Here is a 19,867-nt window from a genome sequence, read left to right on the forward strand (position 1 = left end):
ACATCATTCTCTGCCAGCCTCTCTGGCAACGCTGTCTCAGGTCTCCTCCTACCTCACTGACAGTCCCTTCTCAGGCTCCTCTCCTGGCCCCTCAATCTTCACTCCCAAGCACACAGGCCTAAGGCCATCTCCCACCCCTACACTCACACACCCAGCTCCACATGTCCCTGTCTCTCAGCTCTGGGATGCTGAGGTCCCACCTTCTACTGGAGAGCTCTTCCTGTGTGCCCCAGACATCCAAGATCCAATACCTGACACTGAACTTATCTTTTTCTCTCCTAACCCTATTCCTCTTCTTTTGTGAAGACCCTGTTTTGGGAGAATGGCATCACCAGCCACCTCTACCCAAGCCGTAAACCTGGGGGTGATGTTCCCTGTCCCTCACCTTTCCTAACAAATCAGCTCTGAGTCCTAACATCTCACCTACCTGTCACCTCTTCTTTACCTTCATTATTATGGCTTTCGTTCTGGTCCCTGCCCAGGATTTTGCAATAAACTTGTAATTATCTCCATTTCTAGCCTTCATTCTGCGCCAGCAGGATCTTCCTGAAATGCAAATCAGATCACATCACTTCTCTGCTTCAAATCCTTGTAGAGCCCCTCTACCTACAGACTTATACCAAAGTCCTTAGCATGGACTGCAAAGGCTTTCAGAGATCTGGCCTGGCCTGTGATTTCCTCTCTAGCCTTACCTGGCACCACACTCCACTTCCTCCTCAGCATCTGAGAACTTACTGCTTCTTTTAACAACCCAGAATGATTGGTGTCTCTGCCCCTTTGTTTTTGCTCTGAGTACTCTACGTCTGGTTGGAACACCACCCTGTAAGCCACTCGACCCGAGTGTCTCCCTGCTGAACCTCTACCAACCCCATCTTTCCAGGTTCGACTCAGGGTCAGCTCCCGGAAGATGCTTTTCTCAAGCCTCCACTGCCTTGGCAGAACTGGCCATGCTTCCTCCACCCCGCATTCCCCCGGCATATCTCTCCCACTGCACGAACCATACTGACTGCTGTTGCTGAGTTCCACGTCTACCTTCCCTTCTAAACCTTAGTGGCCATGATGATGTATTTGTGGCTTTGTGTTGCAGTGAATGTCCTCTCCACCTCTGGCCTTACCAAGCCCTCCTGGCTCTGCCGCAGGTTGGCCATCCCCTGAATGCTCCCACATTATTGCTTCTCCCTCTTGTATGACTCTTGTACTTCAGGGCTGCTTGGATGTGGATGTGGCCTCCTGCTTCCTCTCAGACCCCTTCATCTTCCTGGGATCCCTTTCCATCCTCTGAGGCTTTCCTTCCACCTTCTATTCCAACTACCTTCTTTCTCCTGGACAACAGCATCAGTAATCTTCACCCAACCCTACCCTACCCATCTATTCTCCACCAGAGTAGCACAAATACTCATTGCTAAAATGCAAATGGACTGCTCCACTATCCCAAGAATAAAAGTCTAGCTCCTTACCTTGGCTAGAGTTCTAAGATCTGCAGCCCAGGCCCCATCTCCTGCATCCCTGCCCTTTTTCTATGCTCCAGCCATTCTAAATGGCCTCTGCCCAGAACCATTCACACTCTCTTCCTCCCTTTGTCTCCCTAAATCCCCACTTACTTTTCATGACTCAACCCAAGTGTTGTGTCCTCTAGAAAAGCCTCTCTGATCCCGATTCTTGTGTGTTGTCCTTGATATACGTGCCCAGAGAACCGGGTATCTCTGCTCTACCCTGCTGATAGCACTGTTTCCTAATTGCCTTTTAGTTGTCTGTTCTCTGTCCGTACGCAGGGCAGGGCTTGTAACTCATTCTGTTTGCACCACTTAGGATGCTGTTAAGCTGCAAGTTACAGAAACTACCCAAACAGTGCTTTAAACAGACTAGGAGGTTTGTTTTTCTCATATACCAAGAACTCTGGAGGTCCATTTTGGTGATTTGATGATGTTGCCAGTGACTGATTCTTTCAAGATTTTTGCTCCAACGTCTTTAATATAGTCTTTGCCCCTCATGTTCATTTCACAGTCCTAAGGTGGCCGTTCCTCTCGAGCATCCCATCTACTTTCCAGAGATGGGGGAGGATGAAGAGCAAAGGAGCCTGCAGGTCGAGCCAGCCCCCTCCTAGCTGCAAGGAGGGCTGGGACACGTGGTTTGTAACCAGACATGCTGCTGCCCGGAACAAAATCATCATTTTCTTAACAGCAGAATGGATAGCAAGAGGCTGCTGTTGATGTCTGCCGTATCTTAGAATCCTCAGAACTTAACCGAACCAGCCAAGAGTAGAGCTCAGTAAATCGGGGTTGAATGAATGAATGAGCTGTAATAAATACACACAGCCAGATCATTGGGGACCTAGAAGAAAAGCATCAGAATCGGACAGGTGGTGCTGGTGGGGGCAGGGATTAAATTATCCCTGCTTTGACCGGGAGGGAGACCTCTCACACTCTCTCCAGGGGCTTCCCTCCAATTTTATGCTCTCAGGTCTCCAAGTTCTTCCCTAGGCCCTGGGTGCTCACATGGTGCCCTTCATGGGGCAGCCCTGGGGCTCGATGGAATCTTAGACCAGGATGATTTTCCCAAAGTGCTCTGGGCTCTGAGGTACTCCTCCTCCAGGCTGAAACTATTTCTCCTGTGGGAAAATTTGAAAATGGAAATGTGCAAAAAAGACAAAAGCAAAGACTTCTGCAAAGCAATCAACATTTTGAGGTAGTCTTCTAAACTTTTTCTGTATATAAATTTCATAAAATAAATTTGGAGTACACACTACATACTGTTTTGTAATTTCTCGATTTACTTTATCGTAAACATCTTTCCACGCTAATTAACAAGTCCTTGCCATAATTTTAAGTGTTGCTACCTTGGATTCCATTGTAATGTCTTGTTTATGCTTGATCTTCACTTTCCACCCACAGCTCCATGGATCACCCCTCAGGGCTTAACTCCAATATGTCAGCTTGCATCCTGTGAGGAGCAGATGCCAGGATGGAATGGAAAGGCTGAGAAGTTTCCTGGGGGAAATGCCTGCAAAGAATAAAAAAGGAGAGGGGACAGGAGTAGACGAAGAGAGGCTTCAGAGCAGATACAGGCCTGAGTCCTGTGAAAAGAGGGAGGGAAGCGGAGGGGGTTGGGGTAGGGTGAGCCTCAGACTGCATTGCATCTCTGAGAAAGTCACAGCCAGACCACTGGGGAGCCTCATAGCAAGGGTTGCTCATTGAGAGACCCCTGGCAGAAATGACCTGACTCAAGTACCCTCACCACGTTTCATCATTTGCCGGCAGCTGCATGGTCTCAGCGTGAATACTGAGTGGATCTGAAGTTGCAGCAGCTGGAGGCTCTCAGCCAATAACATTCCTCTCAGGAGGTTCTCTTATAAACACCCTGGATGCCTTAGGCATGCTCTCAGGGATTCAGTTATTTTCAGCAGAGTATGAAAATGGAACATGACCTAATTAGTATAAAACAATGGGCTAGCCATCCTGTGCCCAGAAATGAAGCTCTTCTGCTGGGGCTCATGTTGAGGAAGGCACCTCCCAACCCCATGCTGGCAGCAGTCAGGGATCATATTGGTTTCACAGTGTTGACTGTGGATGAGCTGTTTGCCCAGCTGATGACAGAGGAAGGACCTCCAAGAGAGGGCAGGCAAAAATTAGGAGATAAGTAAGCCCATGGTGTATGGGACAAAGAATCATGTTCTTGCTTACAATAGTAACTCTCTCAGGCCACTGCAGGAATGCATTCTGGGTCCCTCCTGATACCCATCAATCTGACAGCCTATATTGATCTCTGAAGATTGACTGTGACTACTTGAAGCACGCGTCTTCTGGCTGGCTAGGTACTACGGCCTTGCCTGGTAGAGAAGTTCTTTTTTAACTGTTTCAGCATGCTTCAGTTCTCCCTCTAAACCAGGGATTGAAGACTCAGGGGCTTTTGCCCTAGACGCTGTACCTGGTACGGGAATTTTGGTGCATTTGCTTTGCTGCCGGGGCACTCTCAGGAGAGGGAGTGAGGGGGGAAGGGCAGAGCCAGGGAAGAAGCCGAACTGGGTATGGCCTCAGCTGGAGTGGAGCTTCAGCCTGATACCACGGGGAGCTCTGGAGCAGGAAATGTCCCACAGGGCTGGTCCCCCCTTGAGGCAAGGAAGCAGAGGGGGATGGGGTAGGGTGAGCCTTTTGCACGCCTGTGTCAGTCCATCATTAGCTAGGAGAACACTTGATAGGAAAGGGCACATGACTTCTTAGGAGGCAGCCCCCATTTAGCTGAGAAGAATGATTTGGAGACGGGAAGAGCTGTGAACTATAGTCTTCACAGGAGGTGGAGGACGGGACACTGGACGGGGTCACAGCCAGCATCCACTACACATCTTTGAGGGAGGTATATCCCCAGTATTAAGAAAAGGGAGAGGTGAGTACTGTGGCAAACAGAGACTACAGGCTCTGTCTGAAGGAGCCACCTGGACCTCGGCTTTGGCCAATTGTGGCTGGCTTGGCATTGCCAGTTATTTGATGACAGCACTTGAAAGTCTGGATTTTTAAATGTTGAGCAAACACTAGGAAGGCAAACAAAACCCTGTGTGGGTCTCCAGGGTACCACTTCTGTGGACTCCTTCCTGCTCAGCACATCAGAGTCCCAGTCCTGATCACGCTTGCTTCATATCACGGCTAGGAGCTGAATGGGGACACAGGGTCAAACACAGTTTTAGTGAAGCCATTAGAACTCAGTGCTGCTACACGTGGCAGGAAACCAAAAATAACAATGGTTTAAAGAAAACAGAAGTTTGGGGACTGCCCTGGTGGCGCAGTGGTTAAGAATCCACCTGCCAGTGCAAGGGACGTGGGTTCGAGCCCTGGTCTGAGAAAATCCCATGCACCACGGAGCAACTAAGCCTGTGCACCACAACTACTGAGCCTGCACTCTAGAGCCCGCGAGCCACAACTACTGAGCCCGCGTGCCTAGAGCCCGTGCTCCCGCAACAAGAGAAGCCACCGCAATGAGAAGCCCCGCGCACCGCAACGAAGAGTAGCCCCCGCTCGCGGCAACTAGAGAAAGCCAGCACGCAGCAATGAAGACCCAACACAGCCAAAAATAAATAAATAAATTTATATATAAAAAAAGAAAATAGAAGTTTTTTCCTCTCTAATGTAAGTAGAGTCTAGTCTAGCGATGAGGTCCTCAGTGCTGGCGGGGCATCTCGATAATGTTCAGGGACCCAGGCTGTTCCTACTGTGTACTCTGCCATTTTTAAAGCAAGGCTTTTTTCTTCTGATCTGAAACTGTGCCACCCAATGCAGTAGCCACATCACAGAATCTCTGTGGAAGGGTGGCTGGTCCTAACTGATATTTCAAAGACTTAGTATGATGCAAAAAATATTTTATTAAAATTTAATTTGCCTGTTTCTTTCTACTTTTAAAAATGTGGCTGGGCTTCCCTGGTGGTGCAGTGGTTGGGAGTCCGCCTGCCAATCGATGCAGGGGACGAGGGTTCGTGCCTCGGTCCGGGAAGATCCCACATGCCGCGAAGCAGCTGGGCCCATGAGCCATGGCCGCTGAGCCTGCGCGTCCGGAGCCTGTGCTCCGCAATGGGAGAGGCCACAACAGTGAGAGGCCTGTGTACCGAAAAAAAAAAAAAATTTGGCTACTAGAAAATTTAAAATTGTGTGTATGGCTCTCATGTGTGGTTTGCACTGTATTTCCACTGGGCACACTGGTCATAACAGCAGGAGCTGCAGCCATCTCATCCTCCCACATTCTACCCAGCAGGAAGGAGAACGGGCAAACAAGGGCATGCGCCTGCCTCTTGAGGATGTCTCCTGGATGCTGCACACAGTATTTTGACTTATATCCTATTGGTTAGAACTAGTCACATAACTACAACTAAATGCAAAGAAGGCTGATAAACGTACTACACAATTTGGACACAAGCTACTGTTCCCACTTTACTTTCCACCACCATTGGCATGAATTTGCTTATTCACTAACTCGCACACTCACCTACACTTACTCATCAAAATATGTATTAGTCCCTATTTTGTGCTGGACCTTGTACCACCCATCAGGTTTGCCAAGGCAGGTAAGGGCTCTCACTCTTGAGGAATTTCCATTTAATAGGCGTGGGCAACCTTGTGAAACGAGCGAGAGCCACCAACTATTACAGGCGCTAGGATGGACATTTATAAGAGAGACAAAGGCTTCTTGAGGCAGCCAGAAAAGATTCATCAAGGACCTGGCCCTTGAGCTGAGGGTAGGCAGCCAGCCGTGTCCTGGGACTGCTGAGCTGGAGTTACAGCCATCCTGAGACGCCAGCCAGGTTCTCATGCCTCCTCCCTCCCAAGGTAGATGGAGCTGAGCCAAGAGTCGCTTCTACCCCCGGGCCATGGGGGAAGGGGGGGCCTGGAGGGCGTCCCTTCTTTATTTACCTTTGTCCACTTGACCGATATTCTTTTTTTCTTTCCCTATAAGCACCTCGCATTAAAGACAGCTTAGGTGAGCACATCCGTGTGGGCGGGCTACAGAGAACTGAGGCAGGAACACACCGATCTGTTCTGCTCAGTCCCGGCAAGATTCCAATCGCCAACGTGAACGGTGCCCCTCAGTTTTCCTCTCGCCCAGCTCCCTCCCTTCTTCCCACCCCAACGCCATCAACTAGAAAACCTAGGGGTACATTTTAATTTTTATATTTATGTTTTCCACCGTTGGTCTTGTTTAGACAACTTATTAGCTAAATGGTTTGTTGGTGCCCTCTAACTTCTTGAATTGGGAACTTAAACTTTTATTCTTCTTTGAATAACTTATAAATTAACATATATCTTTAAGGTTACATATTTTTCTCTGAGCCCTGTGGTTATCCTACATGAACTGATACGTGCTCTTTTGTTATTTTTAAGAAAGAAATTGTGTAATTTTGGTTTTGATTTCCTTTTTCTTCCAAGAGTTGTTAAGGAAGTTGAAAAAATATTTCTACGGTGTTCTTCCCCTTTGGATCAGAGAATTTTATCTGTGCTATTTCTACATCTTGGGATTTGTTGATTTTCTTTTTTGAGGACTAATAGATGGTTAACTTTTGTGAATGTTCCAAGGTTCTTAAAAGGACAATATAGTCACCTAAAACTTGTATAATATCGTAAATAAACTATCCCTCAAAAAAAAAAAAAAAAAGGAAACCTGGGGTAGAATCAGGCTGCGGTAGAAACATAACTAACGCAGGCTCTGTACCATCCTCTCCTTGACTTGGGAGGGACCAGCCCAGGAGGTAAGAGAGACCTTTCTCCCTACGTGATCCTTCGGTGACCTCCCACGTTTCTGCACTTTCTCACCCCATCCTCGGCCTTTTGCCATGAATGAGAGCTGGCTCACTCCATTCCTCACCATGCTGGACCTTTAAGCCCAGGTTAGCCTCCCTTTCCATCTCTGACTAAAGCACAGGAAAAATCCCTTTTAATTCCTGGGTCAATCAACAACATTAGGATTTTTCAAATGTTGCATTTATGGGAAACCCAAGGAAAATAACGGTGACCAATAGCAAAACAAGGAAATCTAGGCATGAACAGACGTAGAGAAGGCAGCTCTGGGCCTGGCGTGGGTTAGACCCACCTAGTATTGAGGGCTGAGCAAGACCCAGCCCCACTCTGAGCTGCCAGGGAGCTGGGCCAGAGATCCAGAACCAGACTGCCTTGGCTCCAGTGGCCTCATTCATGGGACCCCAGGCAAGTCAGTAAAACCCTCTTTGTTTGTTTCCTTATCTATCAATCTAGCACCCACTTAGAGGGCAGGTTAAATGAGTTAAGAGTTTAATGAGTGAAGAATTACATAAGCTAATTCACGTGAGAGTTCTTTCCCCAGATCCTGGCCACAGTAAGTGCTAACTAAATTTAGTTATGATGATTATTATTACTAAACATGAGACAGAAGCATGGCTTTGGGTCCACCTTGACCTATGCTATTAAAACTTTCTCTGAAGGCTGAGGAACTAGTTGATTTTTTTACACCCCAAGCATCACTGTCAACAGGCTTTGCCCTGAGCCAGTATCAGCCTTTTAAACCTGGAGAGGAAACCATCAGCTTTGTGTGGACTTTTAAGGCAACCATGTCTTCTTCCTTTCCACAGAATCCTTTGGAGGGAATGTGGTCCCCTTCACACAAAGGAGTTCCTTGTCACTCTCTGAAGATCAGGGCTGGACTTTGTTCTAAAAGAGATGATGCCCTCATGTGGTATTCATTCTGTCTCTCATCATCTCATGCAGCTGCTTTCTGCAGAGGGCTATGCTGGCTTTGGGCAGCTAGCTGCTTCCTTCCCTCCCTCCCTCCCTGTCTCCCATCCTTCCTCCCTCTTTGTCTGTCTTTCTTCTGATTTTGTTTTGTTTTTGCTTTCATGATTATTCTGTAGGGGAGGAAAAATAACTTTCCTTCTATCCTAAGTTCTTGGCTGAGATGCCCCTCTAATAAAGGATAGATTAACAGGAGAAAAAGAAAAACAATTTTTATTATGTAGGTACAGGAGCCCCACAAAGATATGAGATGGTTGAGGCTTATATACCATCCTGAGCTAAGGAATGGGTTGAGGTCTGGGGCTTCAAATCGGGGGAGGTGAGAAGAGGAAATGTTTAGTAAACAAAGGTTGCCCTGCCATGGCTCTAAGTCTCTCAAGCAAAAAGTTATCTCTGGTTATAGTAGCTCTCTTCCTGGTAATGTAAATTTCCCTTATAAAGGGGTAATTTATACTGTTTTTAGAGCTTCTCCTGTGTCTGCAGTTTCTCAAAATAAGCTGTTCAGAATAGTCCTTATGCCTCCAAAGAGACATATTTGGGGATGGCATAATCTATCTTCAGTTCCCAACTTTTAAAAAGCTACCAGAAAAGAACCAGCAGCCCATTCTTCATGCTCAGCACTCTGCCCTGACTCTAGGTGTGGACACCAGGCACTTCTCAAACAACTCAGAACACCACAGAGGCAGCCAACAGCTCATTTGTGTGTGAATCACTCTTTGTGGATTTTTAGCCTCATTTTCTCTTTGGTATTCGGCCCTGGAGTGGTTCAACCCCGAGTCTTTCTCAATGTTTTTTTTCTCTGATTCCCATGGCTCAAAGGGAACTTCTCTAACTTTAGATGAACTCTAGGAGGTTTTAAATGGATGTTTCCCAATGTATATTTCAAGGGTATGCTTTCTAGTAGAGTAATGGACATTCACATAATAGAAGATTCTATGATCAAATAAATTTATGATTACTGTGTTGGACAGAAATTTTAAAAAATTAGCTTGCAGGATACGTTAAAATCTTTAAAAGATTAGTATGCCTTGTAAATCTGCATAGGATTAACCTATAATTTGAATAATTCACACACACACACACACACACACACACACACACACACACATAAATGAGAAATAGTGAACACATCTCAGAGAACCAGTTCTCACTGAACACCCTTTTGAGACCAGAAGGAAGGGAGCAGCCACAACCATTAAAAGAATGAGGAGGAGAGGCTAGAGAAGACAGCAGAGCCTGACCACACAAGGCCCTGAATACCTACCTAGTGAGCCGAGCAGAAATCCCTCATCTCCACTTGTTCCTCTTTTCCCTCAGTACCTCATCCAGTGCTTGAAAATCCCAACACTCCGCCCAGTCTCCTTCCTCCTTGGTTGGGGCAGGGGTGTCTGGTTTAACCTCACGGCCCAGGACTACGTCATCCAGATTGCTCGGGGTGGCATCCGTCTCTGCTTGTCTGGTTTCCAGGCTCTGGACATGCCTCTGCCCACAGGGTCCTTCTGGACCTTCGACGATGTCTTCTTGGGCAGCTAGGTGGCTGTCTTGGACAGTGGCGACAGGAAAGGTGGCACCCCAGAAGGGCTAGCACGCTATCGTGATCACGGAGCAGGATGGCAAAGGAGTGGGTCCTCGCAGGTGCAGTTCTCCAAGTAACGCCCTGGTTAGGCGCATGCACACTGGGTGCTAGCCGAGGCCCTGCTACTCAGTAAAACCCCACTATTTCCACTGAAAAAAAAAGAAAGAAAATTAAAAAACAGGATACAGCAAGAACTGGTTAGAACCAACTACGCCCAAGATGGTGGAAGATTTGACCTCCAGGAGACCTCACGCCTCATTATACGCTCATTGTAATAGATTACCATCTAAATGACACACCCATTGGTGCCATGACAGTTCCAAGGCCAACCATAAAGGGCTAAAAAGTAAGTGTGGCCCAATTCCTGGAAATCCCCGCCCCCTTCCCCAAAGTATAGATAATGAGAATAATCCTCCCACTCCTTAGTGTATGAAATTACCCAGCCCATAAAAACTAACCACCCACACACCCGGGGCCACTCTCACCTTCTGAGATGGACCACATTCTGCCTATGGAATGTGTATCTCTCTAAATAAACCTGCTTTCACTTTACTATGGCTCACTCTAGAATTCTTTCCTGTGCAAAGCCAAGGACCCTCACTTGGCAGCCAGTCCCAGGAACTCACCCAAGACCTGGAACATGACCGTTCTCTCACTCCCCCTTTTCCTGTACCACTTTGGGAAATGAAGATCTAAACAGTGGAATACCATACAACCACTAAAAAGGATGCAATAGGTTTATGCATGATTTCTTAGAAGGATGCCCATGATACAGTAGATAGAAACAAAAATTTCTCAACAGTATGTAGGTGAATGTAAATATGTGAGTGTCAATATGCTTGATGGGCATAGAAAGGGGCTGGAGGTGTGTCTATCACAGGGGAGAAATGCCCCCCATGGCGTGGGGAGGGGGTTGGAGAGGTGGGAAGGAGAAGTTAGTTTTATTTATTTTACCAATAAATAAAATAATTATGAGAGATTATGAATGATTTTACTCTGTGGGTTTTCTATATTTAAAAAATAGAAACCTTAAAAATTCATAACAAACACATCTAGTAGAGGTCCTTGATCACTATATCCTTACACTTCTGCTAATACCAAGGGTCTTGATGAATTGAAAACAAGGTACACCCAGTGCTGGAGCTTTGGGCCTTATTTTTATCATGAGGAAAGTTTGTCTGTCACTTAAATTTGACTCATTAGAGTTAAGTTTCTCGGAAGACAAAAAAAAATTTACATCATGAGGAATGTTTGTCTGTCACTTAAATTTGACCATTAGAGTTAAGTGTCTCGGTAGACAAAAAAAAATTTACCTTTCCCAGCTTTCCAATTTCAGGCGAGAATGTTGGCCGGAGATAAATACATAAGGGAATAAATGAAAAATAGGTGTTCCTGGCTGATATCTAATTGCTGCAGAGCTAGGGAGTAGAAAAATGAGAATGTTTCTAAGGAATCTCTTCTTTCTTCCCCCGACCGATCTGTCTCACATCAGCCAAAATGGAACAATTTGTTGGTTTTCTTTCTTAACTGTACCAGGGAGATGTTTTAATGACCCTTTGTTGGTGAGCTCTTGGTACTCCCAGTATGTTTCCCCTATCAGCCAATTTTGTCTCCATTGTTCACAGAACTGTTGCTCTGTCTTCTGAGAAATTGAAAAACTGTTATGGTTAAGTAATAAAGAGATAATGCTGGGTGACAAATGCCTGTGGAGCCAGAAAGATTTAATAATATCCAGTGAGTTATGACTATAATCATGTTTTCTATTTGAAACAAAGAAAACTGGTAGCAGGTGTCCTGCAGCAAATCTATATATCTCTTCTCTTTTTTTGTACCAGTTGCCTGGTTCCCAGCTCTTAGATCATGACAGTGAGGGCGCATGGACCACCCTGAGACTGAAGACATTGCATAGGTTAGGGTGGTGGCTTCTGTTGAGTTGCCCCCAGTCCCTCCAAGCAGAACCTGAGATAAGGCTTTGAATGCAGCAGCAGGGGAGTTGGCAAGTAAGATGGGCAGGGAGGAAGGCAATCCAAGGGGTGTTATTTGATCAGGTTGCTTCTCCAGTGAGTGGCTGGGACTCAGTCCTGCTGGGATCATCTGGGAGACTGCGGAAAACATGCCTCAGAATTGATGTACCCAAGAGATAAGGAAACTGGGACATTTATCCTCCAACTCTCATTTCTTTTTGGCTGAGAGCTGCTCCTGAGTATGCCCTCAGCACTTCCAGACAGTTCTGTGGGTGGACTGAGCATGCCAAAGGGGAGACTGTAGTGTGCTCCAGGTGTTTGAAGAGCATGCATGGAAAGGTGAGTGCCAAAGGGATACAGGCAGGGCGGGGACAGCATCCTTCACAGGTTGAATGCACAAGGGGCAGATCTGTGATGCTTTCATGTGATCCCAAAAGTTGGATTAGAGTATCTTTCTATTAACATTACGATAGAGCTCAGGGAAAGGTATAAAAAGGGAACATGAGAGAAGGAGACAGAAGAGGGATGAAAAAGGGGCAAAGAAAGGTGAGGGGACAAAGAAGAAGCAACATAAGACGGAGGAAGTCCCAAGTGGCAGACGGTGTAGCAAAGTGTCTCTGCACTGTAGGCCAGTTGTATCGTCAACATTTTCACTCAATTACATGGTAACAAAACAGGTAGAGCTGATAAAGGAGTGAAGACAATTCTTGCTACCCCTTAATAAGAACCTGTGTTGCCGTCACTTAAAAAGGACCAGGCCTTGGGGCTTCCCTGGTGGCGCAGTGGTTAAGAATCCACCTGCCATTGCAGGGGACATGGGTTCAAGCCCTGATCCGAGAAGATCCCACATGCTGTGGAGTAACTAAGCCCGTGTGCCACAACTACTGAGCCTGCACTCTAGAGCCCATGAGCCACAACTATGGAGCCCACACATCACAACTATGGAGCCCGTACATCACAACTAATGAAGCCCAAGCGCCTAGAGCCCATGCTCTGCAACAAGAGAAGCCACCACAATGAGAAGCCTGCACACCACAATGAAGAGTAGCCCCCGCTCGCCACAACTAGAGACAGCCGTGCAGCAACAAAGACGCAACGCAGCCAAAAACAAATAAATCAAAAAAATAAAAAAGGACCGGCCAGGCCTCATGTTGGTTGTTTCACACAGGTTAACTGTAATTTTCACATGGAGCCTGTGATGTGGGTATTATTGTCCTATTTTACAGTTGAGAATACTGAGGCATGGAGGAGTTAAGGGATTTGTAAGCCATTGTTCGTTTCGGAACTAGCTCCAAAACTTACGTTATTTCCTGTACAGAGTGTTACACTCTGCAAACCACTAAGAAGAACGACTCTGTTTGGCAAAAACTGCACTTGGAGTCAGGTTGAGCACATGGGCTCAAGCAGCCCATCCCTTGACATTTAAGTCTTTGGCTTTGACACACACAGGAACATAACGAGTTTGTTTGGGCCTGATGTGTTAGGTGGATAGCAATTCCCAGGCCCCCAAGGATGGAAGCACCTCGTCCAGGATGGAGGCCCTTCTAGCCGTTCCAGGATGGCCTGTGCATTGTGCTCTGCTCCCCAGCTTCCTGCACAGAGCCCAGCTTCCAGAGGATCGTAAACTCTGAGCACGTCTGGTGCTGCCATACTTAGTGTGGAGACATTTATGGAAGTGGACCCCTCAACAGCAGGTGATGACGGCACCTAACTCCTCTGGGGGCACCTCTAAGGATTCACTTTGACACCTTGTAGAAATAACTGATGTCTTAGGTCAGGTTCCTTAAAAGCAGCGCCTGAGACAGCTTTCAGTTGGAAGGTAATTCACAGGGATGAGGAATAAGGTCTTCTGACTGTAAGAGGTGCTGCTAAGCCAGAAGACATGTTGCCTACAGGAGTCATAAGTCAGCTAGAGCAATCAAAATAATCCTGACTAAAGAAGATGTGGTACATATATACAATGGAATATTACTCAGCCATAAAAAAAGAACAAAATAATGTCATCTGCAGCAACATGGATGGACCTAGAGATGGTCATACTGAGTGAATTAAGTCATACACAGAAAGACAGATGTCATAAGATTTCACTTATATGTGGAATCTAAAAAACAGGGTACAAGTGAACTGATTTACAAAACAGAAGTAGAGTCATGGATATAGAAAACCAACTTATGGTTATGAGGGGATGGGGCAGGGGGAGGGGTAAATTGGGAGATTGGGATTGACATATACATACTACTATATATAAAATAGATAACTAATAAGAACCTGCTGTACAGCACAGGGAACTCTACTCAGTACTCTGTAATGGCCCATATGGGGAAAGAATTTAAAAAACAACAATAAAAAAAGAGTGGATATATATGTATAACTGATTCAATTTGCTGTACACCTGAAACTAACACAACATTGTAAATCAACTATACTCCAAAAAATTTTTTTTAAATTAATCCTGAAGCTGGATAATTGAGTCAAATCAATACCTTCAAAAAGATTGCTACATGAATATCTGTGTATGTAATAGGCAAGAAGCAACTGAACTTCATCTTTGTTTTAAAATGGGGTCTGGACCATTTAGATTAATTTGTTTAAGGAAGCAGGGAGGAATTCAGGAGAGACCTGACCCCTTGGGATCCCAGAGAAATTTGGCCAACAGGATTTGTTGCACTAACAACCCCATGTAGGACTCCTTCTAGGCAACTCAAGTTATCGGATCCTGCCCATCTCATAGTGACCCAGGGATACCAGGAAAGCACACAGAATATTCTTTCCCCAGGCAGACAGCCAGTCTCAATGCCATACAGAGCAATGTTGTTTCGGCTTTACTGCTCTGTACAATGGATACCAGGAGGAGGTGACTTCCCCATGGAAACAGTACTCTGTCAGATTGCAATACCCAGTCTAATGTACCCACAGAGACCACTGCTTAGCTTGCTTGACTTTTTTCTTATTTAGTTTTAGCTCCTTAAGGACGGGAGCCTTCTCTAGCTTAGTACTTGATCCTCAACACATTTTTGAGGAATGAATGAATGAGGGAGTGAGTAAGTGGGTGCTGAGTACCTGCCTCTGACTGTTGCTAGGCTCTCGGCTCCAGACCCACCAGTCTATGCTCTACCTTTGGATGCCCGGCCCGGTGAACTCCATGGCTCCTAGTCAGCTGGCTTCTGGGCAGGTTCTGCTAAGCAAAGGCTCTAAGGGAGAGTGGAAGGCTGGAGGTGGGGCTCAGCAGGGCAGGGGGAGGGAGACTTCATTATTCCTGTCTTGCTGCTATTCTTGTCAGCGTGGTCCCACCATAGCACTTTCCCCAGGGACACTCGTTAGCTCTAGTTTTCAGCCTCATCCTGCTCTCCCAGAGCCTGCCTCATATCCCCTTAGAAGGACCTGCCACAGCTGTGGTACGCCCACCCTCTTTAAAGATCTGGGTGTAGATCCATGGGGCTCCTCCTCCTAGAAACTGTCAGAACTCTGATTTCTTCCCTTTGTTCCTCTGGCCCTAAGGAGGTAGCTGCTTCCTGCAGTTACTACCCTAGTATTTCCTTTTGCTTTCCTCCAGTATCTGTGTAATTACATTCTCTCTTTTAAAATCCCTTATGTGGCTTTTGTTTTCTAGACACTGACATGATCTTTTAGCAACCCTGTGATGTGGGTATTACTGTCTCCATTTTGCAGATGAAGAAAGTGGTGCTGCAAGGAATTGTAGCATTCCCAAGTATTCGCATCCAGGACACGTTGGAAAAGGCAGTATGTTGTGGTCAGATAATCTGAATTTGAATCCTGCTCTTATGGTTTATATTGATTTTTACTTTTATTATTACTTTTTAAAGATCTATTTATTTATTTAATTTATTTTTGGCTGCATCAGGTCTTAGTTGCAGCACACGGGATCTTCACTGAGGCATGTGGGATCTTTCACTGTGGCGCTCGGGCTTCTCTCTAGCTGTGGTGCACAGGTTCCAGAGTGTGTGGGCTCTGTAGTTTGCGGCACACAGGCTCTCTACTTGAGGTGCGTGAGCTCAGTAGTTGTGGTACACGGGCTTAGTTGTTCTGCGGCATGTGGGATCCTAGATCCCCCAAACAGGGATCGAACCCGCGTCCCCTGCATTGTAAGGCGGATTCTTTACCACTGGACCACCAGGGAAGTCCCTGTTTTTTTCTTTTAAATTTACATACAGCAGAATTCATCCTTTCTAGTGTATGGATCTATGAGTTTGGACAAACAAATATAGTTGTGTTAACCCCTCTGCAATCAAGAAACAGAATAGTTCCATCACTCCCCAAAATTCCCTCACACTGTCCCATTATAGTCAACTCTTCCCCCACCTCTAGCTCTTGGCAATCAATGTACATTTTCTATTCTTATAATTTTGTCTTTTCCAGACTGTCATATAAATATGCTCAAATAGAATGTAGGTTTTTGAGTCTGGTTTGTTTCATTTAGCATAATTTATATGAGATTTTGTTTTTGTACAAGTTCATTCCTTTTTGTTACTGAGTAGTATTCTTTTATGTGGATGCATAATAGTTTTTTTCATTCACCAGTTGAGCGGCATTTCGATTGTTTCTAGTTTTGGATGAATACAAATAAAGCAGCTATAAATATTCACCTATGGATTTTTGTGTGGACATAAATTTTTATTTTTCTCGGGTAAGTACTTAGAAGTGGGATGTCTGTATCATGTGCTAATTGTATATTTAACTTTGCAAGAGAAATAGCCAAATTGTTTTCTAAGGGGCCAAATCATTGTGCATTATCACCAACAGTGTATGAGAGTTCCAGTTGCTCCAAATCCTTGTCAGCACTTGGCATTGTCAGTTTTTGTTTTTGTTTTTTAATTTCAGGAATTCCAATAGGTTTGTTGTGATGTAGTACATTATGAAAGCATATGGATGGGACTTTGGACCATGTACATTTACCTTGAAAGGCTGCAGAGCATCGTGGCTAAGAGTCCAGACCTTGCAGTCAGCTTTAGTGCTCACTACCTTTGTAAACACAGGTCTCAGTTTCCTTATCTGTAAGATGAGGATAATAATAGAATATATACTTTAAAAGGTTGTTGTGAAGGTTAAATTAGTTAATATATGTAAAGCACTGGTACAGAGTAAGTACCACCTAAGTGATCATTATTATTGCTATTATTTTACTCAGGGCTGGACCACTGCTTAGCTACCTGGTGCCCACATTTGCACAAAAGCAAAGCTGAGAGGTCATACCTTGGGCTCCAAACAGCAAATCTTGAAGCTTTTTGATTGCATCTTCCATCTTCTCAAGTTTCTATACTACAGTTCTTTTTAGAAGCCATTTTGTGTGTAATGCAATGCCCATCCTCACTTTGCAAAAGTCCAATTTTAAAGCCAGCATTTGAACTTCAGTGATTAAAGAAAGCATTTGAATTGTTATAGATTCCCATCTCCGTCCAAACAATATGCTTTTAATAGGAACACAGCTTGTGATTCACCCTGTTTCACTTTGATCTGCAGTGCAGTATGCATCATCAACATTAAGATGAAATTACTCTGCAATCACACACATGGAGCTCATACTCACAGTAATTGCACAAAGAAAACCTCATTATCCTGCAATATGCGCTTCAAAAACAAACATACAACCTTTTCTCCCTCTAGTGGCACATTTAAAAAGCAACCTCAAGTATCACAGAGGCCAGTCTTGCGCATTAAAATCAAGGGAAGCCAATAGAGAGTTTACCCAAGACTTGGGAGATTCATAATATTTGTTTATTATTGACTGTGGGGAAAAGTTTCATTTTATTTATGCCAGATAATATTGCTGTCAACACAACAGGCTGGATTATAGCCATAGGAGTTTTGTGATTTATCCTCACTTGGCACTTTATTTTGTATTAAAAACAATAAAATAGAAGTCTACAAATATTGGGTAGTCAGGGATTCTGATTGCAGGCAGCCTCTTGGGAGAATGAGATACTCCCCCTGCCCTTTAAATGTTTATCATCTCTGAATAGTGATGCTTCACTGCAGTCGGTTGGATAGTGTCACCCCCAAATTCAGGTCCACCCAGAACCACAAAAGGTGACCTTATTTGGACACAGGGTCTTTTTTGATGTTAGTCAAGATGAGGTCACTCTAGATTTTAGGGTGGGCCTTAAATCCACTAACTAGTATCCTTATAAGAAGAGGAGAGGACACATAGGGAGACAGACACACAGGGAAGAAGCTCATGTGAAGACAGAGGCAGAGACTGGAGGGAGGCATCTACAAGCCGAGGAACGCCAAGGGTTGCCAGCAGCCACCAGAAACTAAGAGACAGGCATGAGAGGCTCTCCGTCAGAGTATTCACAGGAACCAACCCTGCTGACAACACCTTCATTTTGGATTCTGGACTCTCAAACTATGAGAGAATCCACTTCTGTTGGTTTGAGCCACCCAATTTGTGGTAATTTGTTGTGGTCACCCTAGGAAACTAACACAATTACTCTGATGGGTAAGAACAGGGACCCTTTCCATAGTTACTATTGTGTGCCTAGGCACTCAGAAGCAGTTTATATAATAGATTAACTCATTTAATTCTCATGGTATCACTGGGATAGCTACTATTATAATATGTGGTTTGCACAGGAGTAAAACTGACTCTCTGAGAAGCCACGTGACTTACTTAGGGTCACATGACTTGCTATTGTTTAGATGTGGCTGCCACATGTTCTTTTACGCCTGGTGAGTGTCTGAGATTATTCTTTTACTATTTCACTTAAATCATTCATTTGTTAGTTTTAAACTTTGTTTTATTGAAGAATATATTACATATAGTAAACTATGCAAACTTTATATCTATCTATATCTATATCTAGATAGATAGATAGATAGAGTAGTGAATTTTTACATATGTGGATACCACCCAGATCAGCACCCTAGAAGACCCTGCCATGACCCTTCCCATATAACATTTTAATATTAAATATTACAAAAAGTCATATAAATTCTTTATGACTTTAAAATGTAACAAAGCTATGAAAATTAATCATTTCTCTCTCACATTATCCCTTATTCCTACCTCCAACATATTAGTCATTGTTACTGTGTATGGTGTATATCCTTCTAGACTTTTTCTATGTTATATTTTTATTTATGTATGTGGATATATGCATAGTCTTATATAAGTATATATGTTTTGTACAGGTATATATGTGTGCACACACATGCACAAACACACATTTATATGCACAAACACACATGCATGGCCACACACATCATTCTCCCAATACGGTATAATTTTATAAATATCCTGTACCTTGCTATCTTTCCACTTGTCAATGAAAATTCAATTAACTATCAAGTTAAGAAGAAAAAAAGAGAATTTTATTCGAGCCAAACTGAGGATTATAACCCGGGACGGAGATTCTAAGAAAGCTCTGAGAACTGTTCCACCTGTTAGAAGTCGAAGGCACAGTCATATACATTTTTTTAAATAAATTTATTTATTTTATTTATTTTTATTTTTGGCTGCGTTGGGTCTTCGTTGTGGTGCGCAGGCTTTCTCTGGTTGCAGCGAGCGGGGGCTACTCTTCGTTGCGGTGCGTGGGCTTCTCATTGCAGTGGCTTCTCATTGCAGTGGCTTCTCTTATTGTGGAGCACGGGCTTTGGCGCGCAGGCTTCAGTAGTTGTAGCATGAGGGCTCTAGAGCACACGCTCAGTAGTTGTGGCGCACGGGCTTAGTTGCTCCGCGGCATGTGGGATCTTCCCGGACCAGGGCTGGAACCCGTGTCCCCTGAATTGGCAGGCGGATTCTTAACCACTGAGCCACCAGGGAAGCCCCATATTCATTTTTGAGACAAAGGATGGTACATCAAAATGACATACTGACATTTTATATAAAGTTCACCAAGGACACACAGTCCTGGTAGGCACATACAAAGCCACCAGCAAGTCACCATGACCTCCTACAGAGCTGGGAACGAATGTTATCCTCTTTTTTTTTTTAATTAATTAATTTATTTTTGGCTGCGTTGGGTCTTCGTTGCTGCGCGTGGGCTTTCTCTAGGTGTGCTGAGCGGGGGCTACATTTCCTTGAGGTGTGCGGGCTTCTCATTGCAGTGGCTTCTCTTGTTGCGGAGCAC

At 44.8% G+C, this 19,867-nt stretch overlaps 1 long non-coding RNA gene across 2 annotated transcripts in view; it reads right to left on the minus strand.

The window, feature by feature from the left end:
* Window positions 1-9,514: 9,514 nt before the first annotated feature.
* The window catches only part of LOC309817527, an 80,902-nt gene continuing 70,549 nt past the window's right edge, over window positions 9,515-19,867 (minus strand). For both annotated transcript variants that reach the window (XR_014296137.1, XR_014296138.1), the window contains 2 exons: window positions 16,695-16,790; window positions 9,515-9,965 (listed from right to left, as the gene is read on the minus strand). This is a non-coding gene — a long non-coding RNA (uncharacterized lncRNA). The remainder of the gene's footprint in view (window positions 9,966-16,694; window positions 16,791-19,867) is intronic.

Source organism: Mesoplodon mirus (genome assembly GCF_964341445.2).
Source record: "Mesoplodon mirus genome assembly, chromosome: 15".
Taxonomy (NCBI): Eukaryota; Metazoa; Chordata; class Mammalia; order Artiodactyla; family Ziphiidae; genus Mesoplodon; species Mesoplodon mirus.